At 39.2% G+C, this 17436-nt stretch overlaps 1 protein-coding gene and 1 long non-coding RNA gene across 13 annotated transcripts in view; one reads left to right on the top strand and one right to left on the bottom strand.

Moving 5' to 3' along the window:
* Nucleotides 1–1188, top strand: part of LOC140002581 (uncharacterized) — a 44796-nt gene extending 43608 nt beyond the window's left edge. For 7 of the 8 annotated variants that reach the window (XR_011809526.1, XR_011809527.1, XR_011809529.1 and 4 more), the window contains one exon: nucleotides 1059–1188. This is a non-coding gene — a long non-coding RNA (uncharacterized lncRNA). The remainder of the gene's footprint in view (nucleotides 1–1058) is intronic. The other variant, XR_011809530.1, reaches the window with a different exon arrangement.
* Nucleotides 1–17436, bottom strand: part of TTC7B (tetratricopeptide repeat domain 7B) — a 132577-nt gene that overhangs the window by 2255 nt on the left and 112886 nt on the right. The gene's annotated exons all lie outside the window — the stretch shown is intronic.

The following is a 17436-nucleotide window of genomic DNA, read 5'->3' as shown; positions in this document are numbered from 1 at the left end:
TTTCCAGAGTGGGTGAATAGTATTTCCTATTAAAAAAAAATCAGATAACTTTTCTGCAGGAAAAACACCATCCCTGAAAGCGATTACAGTGACTGGTAGGCATCAGATGTAAAACTATGAAAAATGAAGCAAGGAGGTGGAATATATGTATTACTGGCTGCATATAAATATATATATAGAGAGAGAGGTAGTTACTGATTTTCAAGACCTGAATCTCTAATTCATTTTCAACTATTTTTCTCTGTGAGGATCTTGTGTGTATTTCATGCTAATTAAATGTGCAAGTTATTTGAATATTGGTATTTTTTTTTGATCTGGCAAATTTTTTAGTCTGGTAAATTTTAGTCTGGCAAATAAAAAAAATATTTTAGTCTGGCAAATATGCCGGACTACTTTCCCCACTTGCTAAGGACAAAGGCTGTTCTTTTAAAAGACAAAAGGAAACAACCAAATCTTGCAGATTTGCCCGTTGATGGGAACAGAAACAAGTTATGTTAAATCTGTTCTATTCTATGTGGAAAAAAGCATAGCTTAGCTTACCCGGGTGATAGAATTAGAGCAAATACCACTTGTCTGGCTGCTGTTATACTTTAATAAGCATATAAGCTATTTAGCATTTGGGAGGGAACTGCTCTTGCATGGACAATCAGGTTGCATCCTGTTCTCTCATAAATTTGAGGCCATGGCCTTTTAGATGGAGAGTTTCCTGAAACCCAGCCGCTCCCTGGCAATGATGCTGGCTGGGATGAGAGGAGGACTCCTTCCTCTCTTGGGTGGCAGCACCTGGGTGCTGAGCTTTGCTTCCAAAGAGCCAATGTTGAGGAAATTCGACTCATTTCACGTAGAGCATCAAAAGGACAGTGACATTTGGTCACTACAGCTGTGGGCTGAGCTTAAACAAGTGACATAGACGAAAGAAGGCGTAATATCTCCTGACTCATTAACTCCCTCAGAATGATGGTCAGATGTTAGATATTGCCAGTGTCCAGCTTGTAGATCGCCTTCCCAAATGGCTTCATTAAAATTCTGAGGCACAGGTTATTTTTAATTGTCTGCAGTCCTTGCCTGACTTTGCCCTGTTAAGCACTCAACGACAGACCCTGGGGAGGAGGAGCAGGCCTGCCTACCACGCCGCAACACCCCTCAGTGACCTCGCACCATCACCCATTCGAGAAAACTGACCTCCAGCGTACCAGCTGCCAGCATATGCTTACCCTCTGTACCCAACTCTTCAGAAAATAAATAAATAAATAAATCAAAACCCCCTCTAAGGTTTCTCAGAAATCCATACAAATTATTGTAGTCCTTAACTCATCGTTTTCCTTTTTTCCTAACTGGAAAAACAAGCCCAAAGCTAGCCAGTTCTGGCCTTTACCTATTTGGCTGTAAATGTGCAGGCAGCATTTACCTAGAGAATAACGTTGGGTCTCTTTCTCTATGACTGGAGACAGGCTCAAGCAATACATCAGCTCCGCCGAAACTCGGAGGGGCACCTGAGTGACATATGGCTCATGCCTTCACACCTGGCACGTTAGTTTAAAACCCAAAGAGAAAGCCTCAGCCCGATATTCTCTCTATAAAGAGGCACACACACTTTTCATTAAGGAGATACTGCAGGGCTTCTGGAACCTGAATCAACTAGAAAAACTGCTATATTATTTACTCGAGTAAAGAACAAGAAATATTAGGAGAAAAAACACGCATTCCACAAAACATAATGGAACTGTAACTTCCTCAAGAATTACACAAATATACCCCCCAACCTATTTGTTCCCTGCACATTTTGAAATGCTACAATACTTGACAGAGATGTTAATGCAACTGTTGGCATCCCGCTAAGACAGAACAGCCTGTTGCAGCCCTTTCACTAGCTGATACATTTAAATTTTAGGATGAAAGTGATAAATTCATGACATTTGCTTTTAGCACACTGTAATAAAAGCCCCTAATGCATGCGGGCTTCCTCATTTTGCAGCTTTGTGCAAATTTCATTTGTAACTTTTCCCCATGCTTGGTTTGATGATTTTGTTTGTTTTTCTCCTAGCAGTTCTTGGTGGTTGTTTTTTGGCAACCTACCTCTCTTACGTGTGTTTAGGCTTCCAGCTTCTGGCTGTTCATAATGTCCTCACATTATAAATTCTCTAACCAAATCTTATATTTCTCTTTTGTCCTGTTCCACATGCAGAGGTTGATTTTGTAACTCAAAAAACTCAGAGAGAGAACTCCGATCAGATGCTGCACAGACAAAGCAAAGGCAAACTTTGAAGATTGCTTTGTGCATGAGTGCCATCATTGCAAGAAGTAAGAGTATTTCCTGGCTGTTTCTGTAATGTGTTGTTATTTACTCTGGTCACTAAGAGCAATCAACTGTCCTCATAAATTCGTGGATTTCAGATCCTGTCTGCATTACGAAAGGCCAACAGCCCCTTACAGTGCCCAAGGCATTATCAGAATTCAGAGCCAGGAGTAACAGGGACAGTCCGATTTGCAAGAATACAGAGGGGCTGTCTTTCTAAAAAAATAAAAATAAAATAATAACAATAAAAAAAGAAGAATATTGCTTCTCTGCCACAGGTTATTTTCCTGATCTTGAAGACTCCTTCTTCCTTCAGTCTGGAGTCTCAAAGTCTCCTTCTGTTTATTCAACGATTTCAAATGCGCTTGCTCCCTCTATCAGCATCCTCGTACCTCATTACACATTGCCCCACATAGAAACCTGCTATTCTTCATTCATTTCTCAAAAACATCTGTCCAAAGATTATTTTCATAATGCTCAGCCAAATCGGGCCCAACCCTTGACTGAGGGCCCTTAGCACTGTTGTCAAAACAGAAGTCATTTGTTGTTATCCAATATCTCCTAGGTACCTGCACGAATACAGTCAATAAAAACAGCTATTGAGTCTGAATACACAGAAATATCTTCGCATTCCATCCAAAGCACTGGGTTGAATAATCTTCATTTATACTCATCTCGCATATATTAAGAACAGGGATTGTATCTTCTGTGTTTTGGATACTGTCTTGGCACTAATCTTGTTTAATGTTTTAACAAATGACATCACAAGAATTACAAGAGCGATGACAATTAGAAAACAAAGTTAAGAGGATACAATATGGAAACAACGGGCTGATCGTGAGAACCAGAGTAACAGAAACACAGCAGAAGTCAGTAACGGCAAGTGGAAAATAACAGAGCAGCAGCAAAGCAGGTCTGCAGCATGGTGGAAGCCTGTCAGCTGCAAGTAGCTTGGGAAAAGGACTTGGATGTATCAGGCAGCCCCAGGATGACAGTGTGAAAAGTTGCCAGTGCAAAACAGGAAAACAAGTGACATCAGGAGAAGTTTCCATTAGGCAGAAGGCTGTACAGTGACAGCAAGACCTCCTCTGGCACTTTGTGGGGTCCCTGTTCAAAGATCATTCAAACTGCAACAAGCACAGAAAACGCCTACCAGGATGATCGATAAAAATCTTAATTTACAAGAAAAGACTAACAGGCTTGGTTTGTTTAACCTAGCAAATCTAAAACTGAGAGGAGATGAAGTTACTTGCTGTAAAAACAGTATAGAGAACAGTAGAGAAAAACTATTTTAGTTAGAGAATAATGTTGGCACAAGAATAAATGTATATAAATTGGCTGTGAGTAAGTTTACCAAAAAAAGGTAAAAGCATTCCTGGCAATTGGAGCAGGGAGTTTTTGGAACAGCCTTCTGTTCGCAGCAGCAGGGCACAGACTGGGTCCTACAGGAAGGGCTTGCATGCTCTGATGGCTATGAGGATAAGGCAGGGAGCCTCCATGACTCCTGTTCAGTACCAGGTTCTTCATCAACTGCATACCCACATTCCTGATAATCATTAGCAGAAAGCAAGTGATAATATTGTCATGCTTGTGCAACATTATTACTTGATGCTTCTGTCCTAGGAAGAACTGCCTCTTAATTCCTTGGGTTACAATGAAGAAGCAGGTGCAGAGAAATGTCCAATTAATGAAAACAAAGATTAAAAAGCAAAATGATGGCAAAATCCAGCTTCTTTCTGAAAGAAAACTAAGATGACAAAATTAATGGATTCTAGTTGTCAAATCCGTAAGTCTTGCCCTTTTTTTTAAAGAATCATTCACAGTCTTTTGGACACAGAAAGATGCACAATAAAATTTTTAAATGCACGTAGGACAAGTTATTTAATTAGCATTCACCTCAACAGAACCTAAAGCTTTAGTCCATCTAGTTAACTTTCAGTATGCCAGGACGTATCAATCTGGATCCTAGATAAGCAAGATACCTTTAAAATTTGGGCTATGCTGATAGCACAATAAAACCAGTAACTAAATTAAATACATGCTTTAATAAACCAGACATGCAAATATTATATTTTTATATAGTTCTTTTTCCTCTTGCATTTTCTAAGTGGCAAAGTTATTTTCATCAACTAAAAGTTTTTAAAAAGAAAAACATTCAAATGAATTCTAATTTCCAAATGCAGCTTGACACAGTCTCCAAGTAAAATCTCCAATTAGCAAGTGTGCCATTATTAATTAATAAAATACCACTCATAATCTGAACAATGTGATACAATAAGCAACTGTACAAACCAATAAGCTTAAATAAACATGTAGTGTAGTCACTGCAAGGGAGCCTTCCTTGCTGCAAATGGGCTTTCTCTCTCTGCAAATAAACCTGTCATCATGATTAACCAAACAGTTGATGGAAAACACGCATCTAGAAAAATAAACAGAGCAGAAATGGAAAAACCACTAAAATAACTAATTTCTGATTAGAACTAGCCAGTTAGATGAATCTAATAAAGTCACCGCTTTTTAATTTGTTTTTAGGCAAATGAAAATCTGTGACATTCATTTTTTTTCCCCACGGAACTAACTTTTTAAAAATAAAAGCTATAATTGTCACCCATCATATGCCTCAGCAAGCCAGAGGTTTATCACAAAGTGCCAAACATACAATCTGAAATAACGACACACAAAAGAAGTTACAGAAAAAAAAAGTAACAATATGAAGATCACTGTGATTTCCTCCAAGTGACTAGAAATTCTGCTTAAGAGAGCTGGAGGTTTTCTTAAGGTTTAATCATCTTACTACTTCTCCACTACCCCTGGAAAATAAACAGTTGGCAATCCCAACAGTAGCACCACTTGAGGTTTCTTCCTTTGAGATCTCATTTGAGATCAAGAGAAACAACTTCATTGTCTCTGAGAAAAACATAGACTATTGGTGGGTGATGTTCTCAAAAGTCATGAAATTCATTTCAAAGCAGAAAAGTTACAACAGGAACATTGACCATATGCCCATCTGCCTTCTTGAGAGAGGATGCTGAACTCTCGGCACTGAACTCTCTCCTAACTGCAGAGAAAGAAATGATAAGTGGAGGAAATCAAGAGTATTGAGAGAAGAAATGTAGCCAGCCTGACACGCAAAAAAACATCAGAAACAACCACCACGTTGGTGATTTTGCAGCCTGTTGGGCTGCAAAAGACTTCAGACATGGAGATTTGAGTTCTACCAGATAAGATTTTCATACTGTATTTTTTTCTAGGTACATCTATTACAGGACTTCTCTGAAGAGCTTCTAAATTTGGACCTTGTTTAGCTAAAAATACCTCTCTGAGCTAAAAGTTTCTCTTCACAAAAACAACAGCTATAACAAAACCTTATGAGAATATAAAAACCAAAGTGGACCGATTTTGCTTCTAGTAAGAAGAGCAGAGTGAGCAGCAGAACAGTGACACGCCACTTGCCCAATTCACTGATGACCTGTAGAAGCCCAACAAGCTAAAAGCTGCCAATGTACGATCAGATACAAAGCTATACAGATGTTGAAAATAATAATTAAAAAAAAAATACAAAAGACAGAGAATTTACCATATTCCCAGTAAGTTTCACCATTCGCTATTTTTCATAACAAGTCCCAGTCTAAGAGAGAATCAACTTTCAACAGTGGTATGCAAAAAGGCACGATAAAAGCATGCAATGTTTTTTAAAAGTTTGAAAATGAAGAATTATGACTATGACTTGCAAAGCTTAATATGCAATGCATGCACACCAAATCCATATGCACTGTAATTTTAGCATCACAAAACTGCCCCTTGTTACACGCTGCTTTTTCAGCCTATTTTGCATGTGTTAAGGTGGCTGCTATTTTCAAACAAATCTATCAAATTTAAAGCTTACCAGCGACTTGACAGTGTTATACTATAATAATGAAACAGAAGTGTTGGTGAGAGAAAACCAAGAATTTTTCGTATGTGGACAAATAAGTAAAATTCTGTAGGTGACATTTCCCTTCTTCTGTGATAAAAATACACATGTAAATGGATTCCATGATCAGTATAAATGTTTCATTTTTGATTCCATGCATCTTTTTGATTCCATGTGCTTTACACTTACATAGACTGAAATAGCACATTATCTGTACAATACACTCTCCTATTTTCCTTTTAGCTGATAAATTTGTACTGAAACACATCCAAGTAATGGAAATGTGACTGCACACAAGAAATCAAGTATCAGTTCCTTCTTTGGAAGGAGTATACGTGTTACCTGTTTGGTCATTGTGAGGAGCTATTTTCTGCAAGCACAGAAAAAACTCTGACACTGTGCCTCAGTTTGAAATGAGCCATTCCATCAGAAATAAATGTAGCTCTGCATCTGCTGTGACAGAGATGGATGTGTTCTCATGCGGGGATTTTGAAGGGTGTCCATATTATAAGGCTTAAAAACAACTGGATTGACTACTAACACTTACAAGTAAAGATCATTTTCTCCAAATTAAATGCATTGTCTTTTTCAATCCAAAAGAATTATGTAACATACAAGTCATTTATTTCCAATATGCAGAATTCAAAACTCATTAAAATGAGATGAGAAATAAAATTATTTTGAAGAATTAATCGTTTTTTTGTTTTGTTTGTTGTTGTTTTTTTTTTCAAATACACATGAAACAGAGCTTTCTTGCAGCTCTGTATAGATTTATTTGTTTTTAACATGAGGACAGGCAGTAATACAGCTGATCCCTCACTAAACCAAAGCGACTGAGGAACAAGTTGCTTACATGTCCCTTCCTGCTGCCCTCGCTTGCCTTGCTCAATCACCAGCACTGGGAGAAACGCAGCTGGGTGTTTCGTGGCACTGCTGCAGGAAGCTCCCAGCCCCAGGCTGCTGCTGTCTCCCCTTCGCCCAGCCCCAGCATACCCCCTGCGGTATCCAATTGCCTCCCCTGCTGCAGCACACTTGTTGCTAGGAGAAAACCGACTGCCTGGCAACAGATTTTTGAAACAACAACTTTGGCTTTGTTACTCATTGAACTTTACATTGCCAGCGTGAAATAATGAACATGCGTGGTTGGTGGTGCATATGTGTATTTATAACCCCCGTGAAAACGCCTGACCCCTTCTAGCAGGAGCGTGTTTGCCTTTTTGTTCGTTACTGTTCACAGCCGGTAACACGGAGTTCCAAAATGGAAAGGGTTTTTTTGGGGTTTTATGTTGCTGATCAGTCTTATACTAAGATAGAAGCTCTCAAGGGACATTTTTTCATGTTAAAACAACATAATCTTGCAATGGTCTACTGTAGTTTTGATTTATGACTTATTTGAACATCTTAATCAGCTTATAAAAATACAGCATCCCTACCACAGTGCATCGTAAGCACTCATTTGACAATGGCAGGTGCACTGCAAGCAAGCAAGACACCCAACTGAGACTGAAAAAGCTAGTAGCTTCAGAACTTAGCCAATGCTTTATCTTGGTTTATTTTGGGTTGGACATTAGGAGAAATTTCTTTGCTGGAAGGGTTGTGCAGCACTGGAACAGGCTGCCCAGGACAGTGGTTGAGTCACCGTCCCTGGAGGTCTTCAAGAAAGGCGTGGGTGGAGAACTTGGTAGCACGGTTGAGTGGTGGATTCAGCACTAGGTCAAAGGTTGGACCAGATGATCTTAGAGGCCTTTTCCAGGGTGAATGACTCTATGATTCTATCTCCATCTGAAAATTTCATATTTCATATGCTGTATCTACACACACAGCAAAAATGCAATGTCTCTCCCTTCAGCCACCAGATTGCTGTGGCTCAGGCCAGTACTGTACCACCACCGCTAACCAGGAGAAAGTTGAGTCCAGCCTTGGTCCGTAGACTGTGGCCTGTTCTGAATCTGCAGTGCTTGCCTTCTGGTGCCAATGGTTTATGTTTCCTGCCAGCTGTGATATGAGGAGGCAGCACGAAGCTCACGCACATTGTTGTCTCCCCAGCTCCCTCCATGCCGAGGCCTGGAGGCACTGCACATCCCCTCTTCTTCCTCCCAGCACCCAAAACCCCCCAGCTTCTCCTCACCTTCCTCACACACAAGAAAAGAGGATTTCCCAGGTGCATGGTACCCTTCACATACACTCCCGCGATGAAAACAGCCTCTACAGCTCTGAACCCCACCTGTGTTAAGGATAACGGTGACCTGCTTCGGTGTCCTTTTTCCACTGCTTAGAGTTTATTTTTCAACTTCTGACATCACTAAGTTTTGAAAGCTTGCTCTCCATGTAAAATTATCAGTAATGGACAGAAGGACATGAATTTCTTCACATTGGTCAACCATTGATCTCATTAAAGAAGAAAGAAGAAATATCAAGCAATGACATTTTAGAAGTTGTATTGCTTTTCTTTGTTAATGAAAAGTCCTCTGTAAAACCACAATAAACATACAGGTGGTATGTGGATTCTGGAGAGAGTAATTAGAAAAATCGTATAAATATTCTAATTTAAAAAAATCAATCTAAAGTCAAGGGAATAACTCTTGTATCAAAAAGCAAACAGTTGCAAATCCAGTACTAGGTTCTGTGGTTAAAAATTATAACTAATAACTGTCAGAATACTACCAAGTACATTGGAAATGATTGGCTAAATTGTCACTATTTTTAAGGCTAGTATGTGTAGCCCATTCCTGTTGTACATACTCAACTCTACAACCAGCACTTGTATGAACTTTTGAGACAATGGAAGGACATCAGAAGTAGTGATACTCTTCTGAAGGTTTTTTTTTTTTTTTTAAATTTATGCATGTGTATTTCTCTCAAATATTCTGGCAAGTACTGTATTAAATATTCAGAGTCAGAACTGTGGTGTAAAAGATGACCAGCCCTTTTATTAGTAAAATAAAATAGCAATGCAAAGATTAAAACACATTATTTAAATTTTTCTTCGTTTTGCCCTTACCCAAAGAGAGCTTTGCACATAGCATTCTGTACATATGTATGTTACAACGAAGTCTATGGCTAATGTCACTGTTGCAAAAGTACTATGACACCACAGCAGCACATACTAGGCTGACATTACAATCATAGCTAGGAACAAGAGGTTAATTTTAATAAAGCAGAGCTCTTCACAAAGCTGACAGTCACTGGGAACCATTTTGTACTTTGGTCTAGTAAGAGAGACTATGAGGGCTACAGCAACACCCCCAGGGAACACACCATTTCCCCCCAAAGCAGACGGGAGCTGCCATCTGCTCCTCATGTCCAGGGCACTGCCATGGGAAGGGGCATCCACATGGTGCTTCACAAAAAGCTCCTGGCACAAGAGGGCACGCACCTCTTTTCTCATCCCTGGATCTTAAACAAAACACCAAAGTTGCAGGAACACCACAACACTGTTAGCCTGTCAGGACAACCACCGGCAGATCTGTCTTTAAAGGGAAGGATTTTTTCAGTATGGATGAAACCATACGCCCTCCCATCTGTGCACCATCGGGCAGGGATCAGAAGAGCCAAACTGTAATCACTGGCTAACAAAAGGCCTTTAACACTAAGAAAAAACAAAATAATATACTTGTTTTTATACTGGCCTTTCATAAAACCTCAAAAAGTTGACTATACTGAAAGACATCATCTCCTGAAAACTAGGAAAAAGCCTTTGGGGTTCCCCTCTAAAAAACATCCAAAGAGCACTATTTTGGGGGGAAAAAGAAAAACCAGTAAAAGTAAACAAACCAAAAAAGAGTTAAAAATAATGTTAACATATTTCAACAAATCAGATTTTTCTAATACTGATCTGAAAGCAAATAGATAAAGAGCTTAATATGACCCACCTTTAATCTTTCAAGTCCATACAAACCTATCAGGTTTGCTCACAACTACCTTTTTGAGGATCGTTGTTCATTTTTTACTTAGAACTTGCTAACAAAATATTTTCAATTTAATACCAGGTCTGAAAGGCCTCCCTAGGTCATTCATTTTGCTCTCCTGTCTCTAGTCTCAGATGTTTTTACTGGGCATTTTTCATGTTTACTGCATGTTTTAGGGATGTGAGGGAACCTGTGGAGCATATTCTATTCTGTGAACATCACCATCCATAATGGAAGGGTAAATCTGCAGGCATACAGACCTCGTGGTTGACAACTCACAACATGATGTCTTGTGGTGGGTTTGGCCAGCTCCTGAGTGGTGGAGATGTAGCTCATATCAGCTAACACCCCCAGCTCCACAGGCACTCCCATGTTCAGTCTTGCTGTTGTATCTATATTTGTGAGCGACCTGTTTCTGTTATTCAAGGCCTGAAGGTCTCCAGGTCTCACCTGTGATTGAACTGAGGCCCTTTAACTGCTCTTCCCAAGTACAGGTGGGAAGTACATCGACTACCCTACAACATTTTGATAGTTCAGGCTTCGTTAGCTCTTACTGGACTAGCGTTGTCACTGCCTCTGTAAGATCTTCCTGAATTCTCCTCCACCAGTAAGTGCTTCCAACCTTTCTATACATACTGTCCACACATTTCCACTACTAATTTTACCTCTGACAAATATCACATTCCTGTTAAAGACTGAGGGGAAAATGAGTTTGATGTGGCTCTGGACTCTTTATAAATGGTTTTCCATCACTGCACTGACGGACACAGCACGTCAAATCACATGCTGCAGTCAGTTCACAGCTCGAAATCCATTTTCTGAACTGTACAGTCAGTGCACAAGGTTGGAATCTGCAGAGAAAAAAACTAAATGCTTCTTCTCCCTCAGTCCTTTCCTTTGGTTTACTATTGCCAGCTGACAAGGAGCTGAAATAGATTTGAATCCTGCTTCCAAGAGTGTCAGAATCTCATCCATTTGAGCCACTTTTCTAGTTCACTGGAGCACAGTTGGCAGGGAGAACACAAGAATGACAGAAAGGCACTCCCACACAAGGCTATGATTCGATCCGAACAAGCAAACTGGGAAGTTAATGCTCACCGAGCGCTGAGCTGAAATTCCGAGTGGCAGCTTCCACTTTGAGGCTAAGAGCTACAGCAGCAGCGTGGGCTTGGTGGGCAGGTGGGAATGCGGGAGCTTAAGGCAACCACTGAGTGTGGGGAGATACAAACATTTCCTACCAGCTACTGGTTAAACATTCATGGATCCTACCTTAGGCAAAAATATTCAGATACAAGTGTTACATTAAATGAAATGCAATGCATGCTGCAGGAAGACTGCACCTACTAACAAAACTTCCTATGATTTTCTGAAGCTTAGGGTATAATTCTGAAGGCAGAGAGATGACTTTGGATGCCCAGGCTAAAGCTACATCATTTATTTTCAACAGGGATCACCAGCTGTTCATGCTATCATATCACAATTTTAAAGGAAATTACGTTTGATGCATCAATTACTTTAATAGATCTGACAGCGTTTCAGACTGTTTTAGACTTGACATCAAGAACAGATATTTCTGGCAACAGTAACCTCCCAACTTCTGGCTAGGCGTCCAATTAACATGACAAAGCATCATCACAGACTGCAGTAGTGTCATAGCATTTCATAGCCCTCCGGTAAATCTTCGGGTCTGTGACCCTCATAATGCCATCTGCTCCTATGCCATTGTGGCTACGACTTTTCAAACAGTCATAAATTAAAATCCAGACAGAATCCCAAATAAGCTATTGTCAGCTGTCAGGATGAACTGTAACACAGACCACGAAAAAAAGTTGGAAATTGAAATGGGTCTTGATAGGGGTTTGCTTGCTCTTCTTTTGAACATTTGTTACCACTTGGCAACATCTGCTTTAAGGTATTACTTGCCCCCTCCCATTTAGAAAACAAAGGGCTTTGTTTTCAAGAGAGAAAATATACTTTTAAAACCACATCTTTATTTCCAGTAACTTATTTTAAGGTACCAAAGCCCACTTTCTAGCAGAGGAATTTTAATTCAGAAACCAAGGCAAAAGCAGTCTGCTCTTTTTGTAGGTCAGCTTTCCTTGGCCAGTAGGCAAATATTTTTCCCAAAGCACTACCTAACACAATTTTGGTCTGTGCAGATTTAGAGCTCTGAATCTATTTCCACATTGTGTATTCTACAGAACACACACTGAATCTGCCCTTTTTTTCCCCACTTCCCATAGTCCTTTACTGATAAGGTCCTGCATTATACTTCTTTGAAACACTCACAATGCACTATTTTGTGTAAATATGTTATGCTGCAGTCATACAGCTAACCAAACTAATATAAGAGAATACATTATGTTATTCTCTTGAATCATTTTTTAACTTTTAGCAGCTAGATCCTTGATCACTGACCATAACAAAGCCTTGTTTGATTTTCTAATGACTGCTTTATGTTCCTACAGCAGAAAATTTAGAAATGCTAAGTCTCATGCATACTTCCTGATAGCTAATAAAATACTTGAGAACACGTAGCTGCCCTGGTAGTCTTTCATTTTGCCTCTATTTTCATATAACTTGTGGTATCCCAAATTTTATTATTATTATTATTATTATTATTATTAAAGATGATTCAGTCTTCTGTCCAGATGAAATTGGCAGAAGAACTTGGAAGTTATGAAGGAAAAGCTGAAAAACACACCTACAAACAACAATGACTTAGTAACCATGACTTCCTTAGCATATCAGTCTTAAATAGCAAGTTCAATGTGTGTGATTTAAACAGTGTATCAGTGGCTGAGGCTGCACTGAGCTGCAACAGATCTTTTACCAGCACCGGTGATTAGGAGGTGATCAGCGAAATACTACCTGGAGAAGACCTGATCTGAAACGTTACCTTCAGATATATCCATAAAAACCATTAATGGCCTTTTATGAAGTTTAGTTCCTGGGGTAACAGAGAAGCATTTAAAACTGTTGAGATTTTTCTTTATATTATACAGTAATAATTCAAGGTATTTAGAAAAATAATTGGAAGAATCAAGTGTCTACATCTTAGATACATGTAAACTACACACTTAGATTGCAGGTTGGCAGAGCGCAGCTGTTATATAGTGTTTTGCACAGAGCTTTTTTTTAGTTTCCTGATACACCAGTAAGTGCATTTTAAAACAACACAGACCATAAGACTACATTCAACCTCAGCATCTGGAAAATAATTAATATTTACAACCATTTTGACAAACTTAGGAATTGTCAAGGTATTAAACTACCATCTCTAGCTTACCTCCCACTAATCACAGAGGGGATGTCTTACGAAACTAAGGTAGGATATTACCACTATGTAGGGAAAAGCTGTCCTGAGAAGTTTTACTCAAAATTATGTATGTTGCTTATAATGGTAAATACATAAACACACTAATAACATAACCCCAAAAGAAGATTTATAATATTAGTTCTTTGAATCCTGCACATCAGCAACTAAGCAGAGTTATAGATGTGCTCACCAGTTCACGTTAGAGGCTATAATATCCTCCAAGTTTCCCCAAAGGTCATAGAAAGAGACTTAGGTCTACTTTGCTCAAACCTGGGAAGGAGTCCAATTTGTAAGACAGGGGAGTGCATCAAAGCACAGACCTGCGCAGAACATCTGGGGAAAACTAACAACCCATTAGAATGAAAGCAGCACTTCTTTTTCCTTCAGATCCCTAGAACCACAGACTTCATGTTTACTGCTGGTTTTAAGTTAGCTTTTCTTCAACTTTCCACCAAAATATAATGTAAGATAAAAACCAAAGATCTACGGAAGTAGTTTGTGTTTATTGCCTCCACTATAACACTGTGCTAAGTTTAACTCAGCTCTCAAAACCAGATCAAATATTTATCGAAGTACTGATGCTACAGATAATTCTGAAACAGATTGCTATCCAGACAGCCATTTCCTTCACCAACTATCTCAGCTGCAATGATTTGGAAAATATTACATTCACTGAGCAAATCTGAGATAACATTGACAAAATCTTCCAGAAAAGAGGATAGCTGGGGGAAAGGGAGATGTAGGTAAATGGACCGATTCATTATTTAAGAGTATTAAAAGTTCTGCAATGAATTTGAGACAAAGGTCTCATTTGAACTGGTGCGAGCTGAAATGGCTATCAAGGAGCTGCCACACATCCCTTTGCTTAAACTACATCTGAAGGCAGTAACTACCAAAAGATCATTTTCACTGATTAACGGTAGAGCTTGTTTTTGACAAAGAATAAATTATACATACTTCAGAGCAAAATAGTCGGAAACAGGGTATTAACCACTCTAAGCTCTTATGAAAACAAATACTGTAACCATTTAAAAATATCTAGACTTTTACTAACTTTTTAAATCTGAAGTGATTTCAGTAAGTCTTCTATTACAGTAATAGTCAATCTGCCATGCCAAGTGTCTCAGTTGCCATACCATCTGCAGCTGCTCAGTGTGGCCAGGTACATTTTCACTTCTCTAAACTTGCTCAGATGCTTAAATATCCATGCTTAAAAATATAGAGAGCTGAAACTAGAAATGCAACTATGAGACCAAATACCAAATATTCCATTGAAGATTTCAATCAGCTATTGGCACAACAATGTTTAAACAAAGTTTATAGTGTGTAGGAGACAAGATTTTAGCTGATGGAAAGTGCAAAGGAGGCACTTGGAGCTTACAGACTAGTTCTGTATGTTTTTGATTAACTAAAAAGCTCCTGTCTTTTTGCCCTCTATAACATCCATGCACATTAATATAGTGACTGTCTAGTACCAAATGGAGCCTACAGGAAATCTGCAAAAGGGCTCCTTGTCAGGGATTACAGTGATAGGACAAGGAGTAATGGCTCTAAGCTAAGAAAGGGTAGGTTTAGGTTAGATGTTAGGAGGAAATTCTTTACTCAGAGGGTGGTGAGGCACTGGCACAGGCTGCCCAGAGAAGCTGTGGATGCCCCATCCCTGGAGGTGTTCAAGGCCAGGCTGGATGGGGCTTTGGGCAACCTGGTCTGGTGGGAGGTGTCCCTGCCCATGGCAGGGGGGCTGGAACTGGGTGGTCTTTATGGTCCCTTCCAACCCAAACCATTCTGTGATTCTATACTACCAGGGAAAAAAAAAAAAAAAAAAAAAAGAAAAGGTGCAGATCACAGATCAACATTTCACTGCTGATTGAAAAAGCAGTGATTAAAGCCCAAAACAACTTTTTTTTTTTTTTTTTTTTTTTTCCCAAGTTTAGCATCGCTAAGTCCCACTCATGGTATATTTTCCCACTCATATCAGTTTAGCCATGCAGCTTACCATGACATAAGTGACATTAAAGGCATTAAAAGCTCTAAATCTGCTCTGTGTTTTGAGTGGTGAACTTGGATCAAAAGCACAGCGCATATGTTTAACGTGCAGATGGCAGAAAACTTGAAAGGGTCTAGGTTTTGGACAGCATTGATCCTTGTGCTATTGCACATAGATAACTAGTTCAGGCAAATGAACTGCACAACAGAGCCTCTCATACATGTTTACCCAGCATCCAGGTTCAACATGGTCAGATTAATACGCCTTCAAACACATGCCTGCAATGTTGACCTGACTGTTCAGTCGCTAACCAATTAAGCCAACACAAACTGAACCTCAGACCACTCTTTCACAATACCAAACGTACAGCATCAGTGCCAGTTTACCAAGATATCAGCTTGCATCTTTAGTGTTGACGTTAATGTCGCATCACGTCATAGCAACAGCATGAAAAGATACTTTATGCTCTGCAGAAAACCGTATAAAAAGGCATCCGGACTTTTGCAATAGAAGGAAAAGAATTCTTTTTCAAAGCCAGCATAGAACCAAAAAAAAGTGAAAGAGATCCAGATAATCAAATGGTGAGAACTAGATTATCTCCATCCTGGAAAAGGACAGAAAAGATATACAAAATAAATTTAAGAAATGGCCAGCAAATTAATAGTGGAGCCATTTTTACTACCAAAAAGTAATATATATTTGTATATCAGAAAGAAAATGATTGTTTAAGTTTTCTTAAATTATATGCAACGCCTTAGAACAAACGTTAAAGAAGGAAAGGTCAGCAGTGCAGTAACAGGGAGAAGTGGAATAAAGCACAGTATGTGTTCATTACTGGTGAGACACTAAGCTAGCCTGATAGAGTATTTGATTACCTAGAGGAATTGCAGGCAAAATAAATGTTGTGGAACTAATTGTCTGATTTCAGTAAATTCATGGGAAGTTCAGGCTGGATGTCAGGAAAAGGTTTTTTGTGGAGGGGGTGGTCAGACACTGGGAGAGGCTCCCTAGGGCAATGGTCACAGCACTAAGCCTGCTGGAGTTCAAGAAGTGTTTGGACAATGCTCTCAGACACATGGTCTGATTTTTGGGTGGTTTTGGGTGGAGCCAGGAGTTGGACTTGATGATCCTTGTGGATCTTTCCAATATCCTTCCAACTCAGGATATTCTATGATTCCATGACAGTTTCAATATAGCAGTGTACTGGAAAAGGAGCCAAACTAGAAGTGGTATGGAATATAAGAATGAGTTAAGAACCAGCTTTCTACTGGAGATGGATGAGTAGACTTCAAGGTTTGGGCTCAAGCCCTATCTTAGTTTAATTTATGGTCTTAGCACATACATCTCAAGAGTGCTGATGAAATTCGGTTGCAACGAAGTTAAAGCACAGAAGCAGGTTATCCAGTGGCTTTCAGTAAGGAACTCCTGCAGTCCATCACTCTGGGCGCACTGGTTTCTTAAAAGACCAGTCATCTATTTCCTAACTTTAGTAAGAGAAGACAGCAGTCACTTTTATTCAGAGAAAACACTGGTGTTATTTTAGTGAGAAAAGAGACTGCTGCAGTACCCAAGGTGACCAGTATGTTTCCTATGCCCTACTGAGAAATCAGGAGATGGCAGCTTTCTGATGAGCAGTAGCTGCTCCTAACTTTCTTCATACTGTTTGTTACTCCTCGTCCAAAACATATAGTCTAGGATGAAGAATAATGGAAAAATAACAATCAAATGTTAAAAAGAAATATAGTTTTCATAGTAAGATGAAACATGCTTCAGATTTTCCCATGGAGTTAAAACTCAATGAAATAATTGTTTTCTCCTATTAGTTTGATCACTTGTGGTAAAAATATCCTAACAACAACAAAAAAATAGCCTGGCACTACATTTAAATGCCTATTATTTAACTGAACCTAAAACCAGGAGGCTAATAGAAAATGCAGTCTATGTTTAAAGAAAACTAATTATGAGAAGTTGTATTATCATTTTCATATCTAAGTTGGTTGAACGCCTCCAAAG

The sequence above is a fragment of the Anas platyrhynchos genome, chromosome 5 (genome assembly GCF_047663525.1).
Source record: "Anas platyrhynchos isolate ZD024472 breed Pekin duck chromosome 5, IASCAAS_PekinDuck_T2T, whole genome shotgun sequence".
NCBI lineage: Eukaryota > Metazoa > Chordata > Aves > Anseriformes > Anatidae > Anas > Anas platyrhynchos.
The sequence above is the reverse complement of the archived record's forward strand: the minus strand, read 5'-3'. Positions and strand labels throughout refer to the sequence as shown.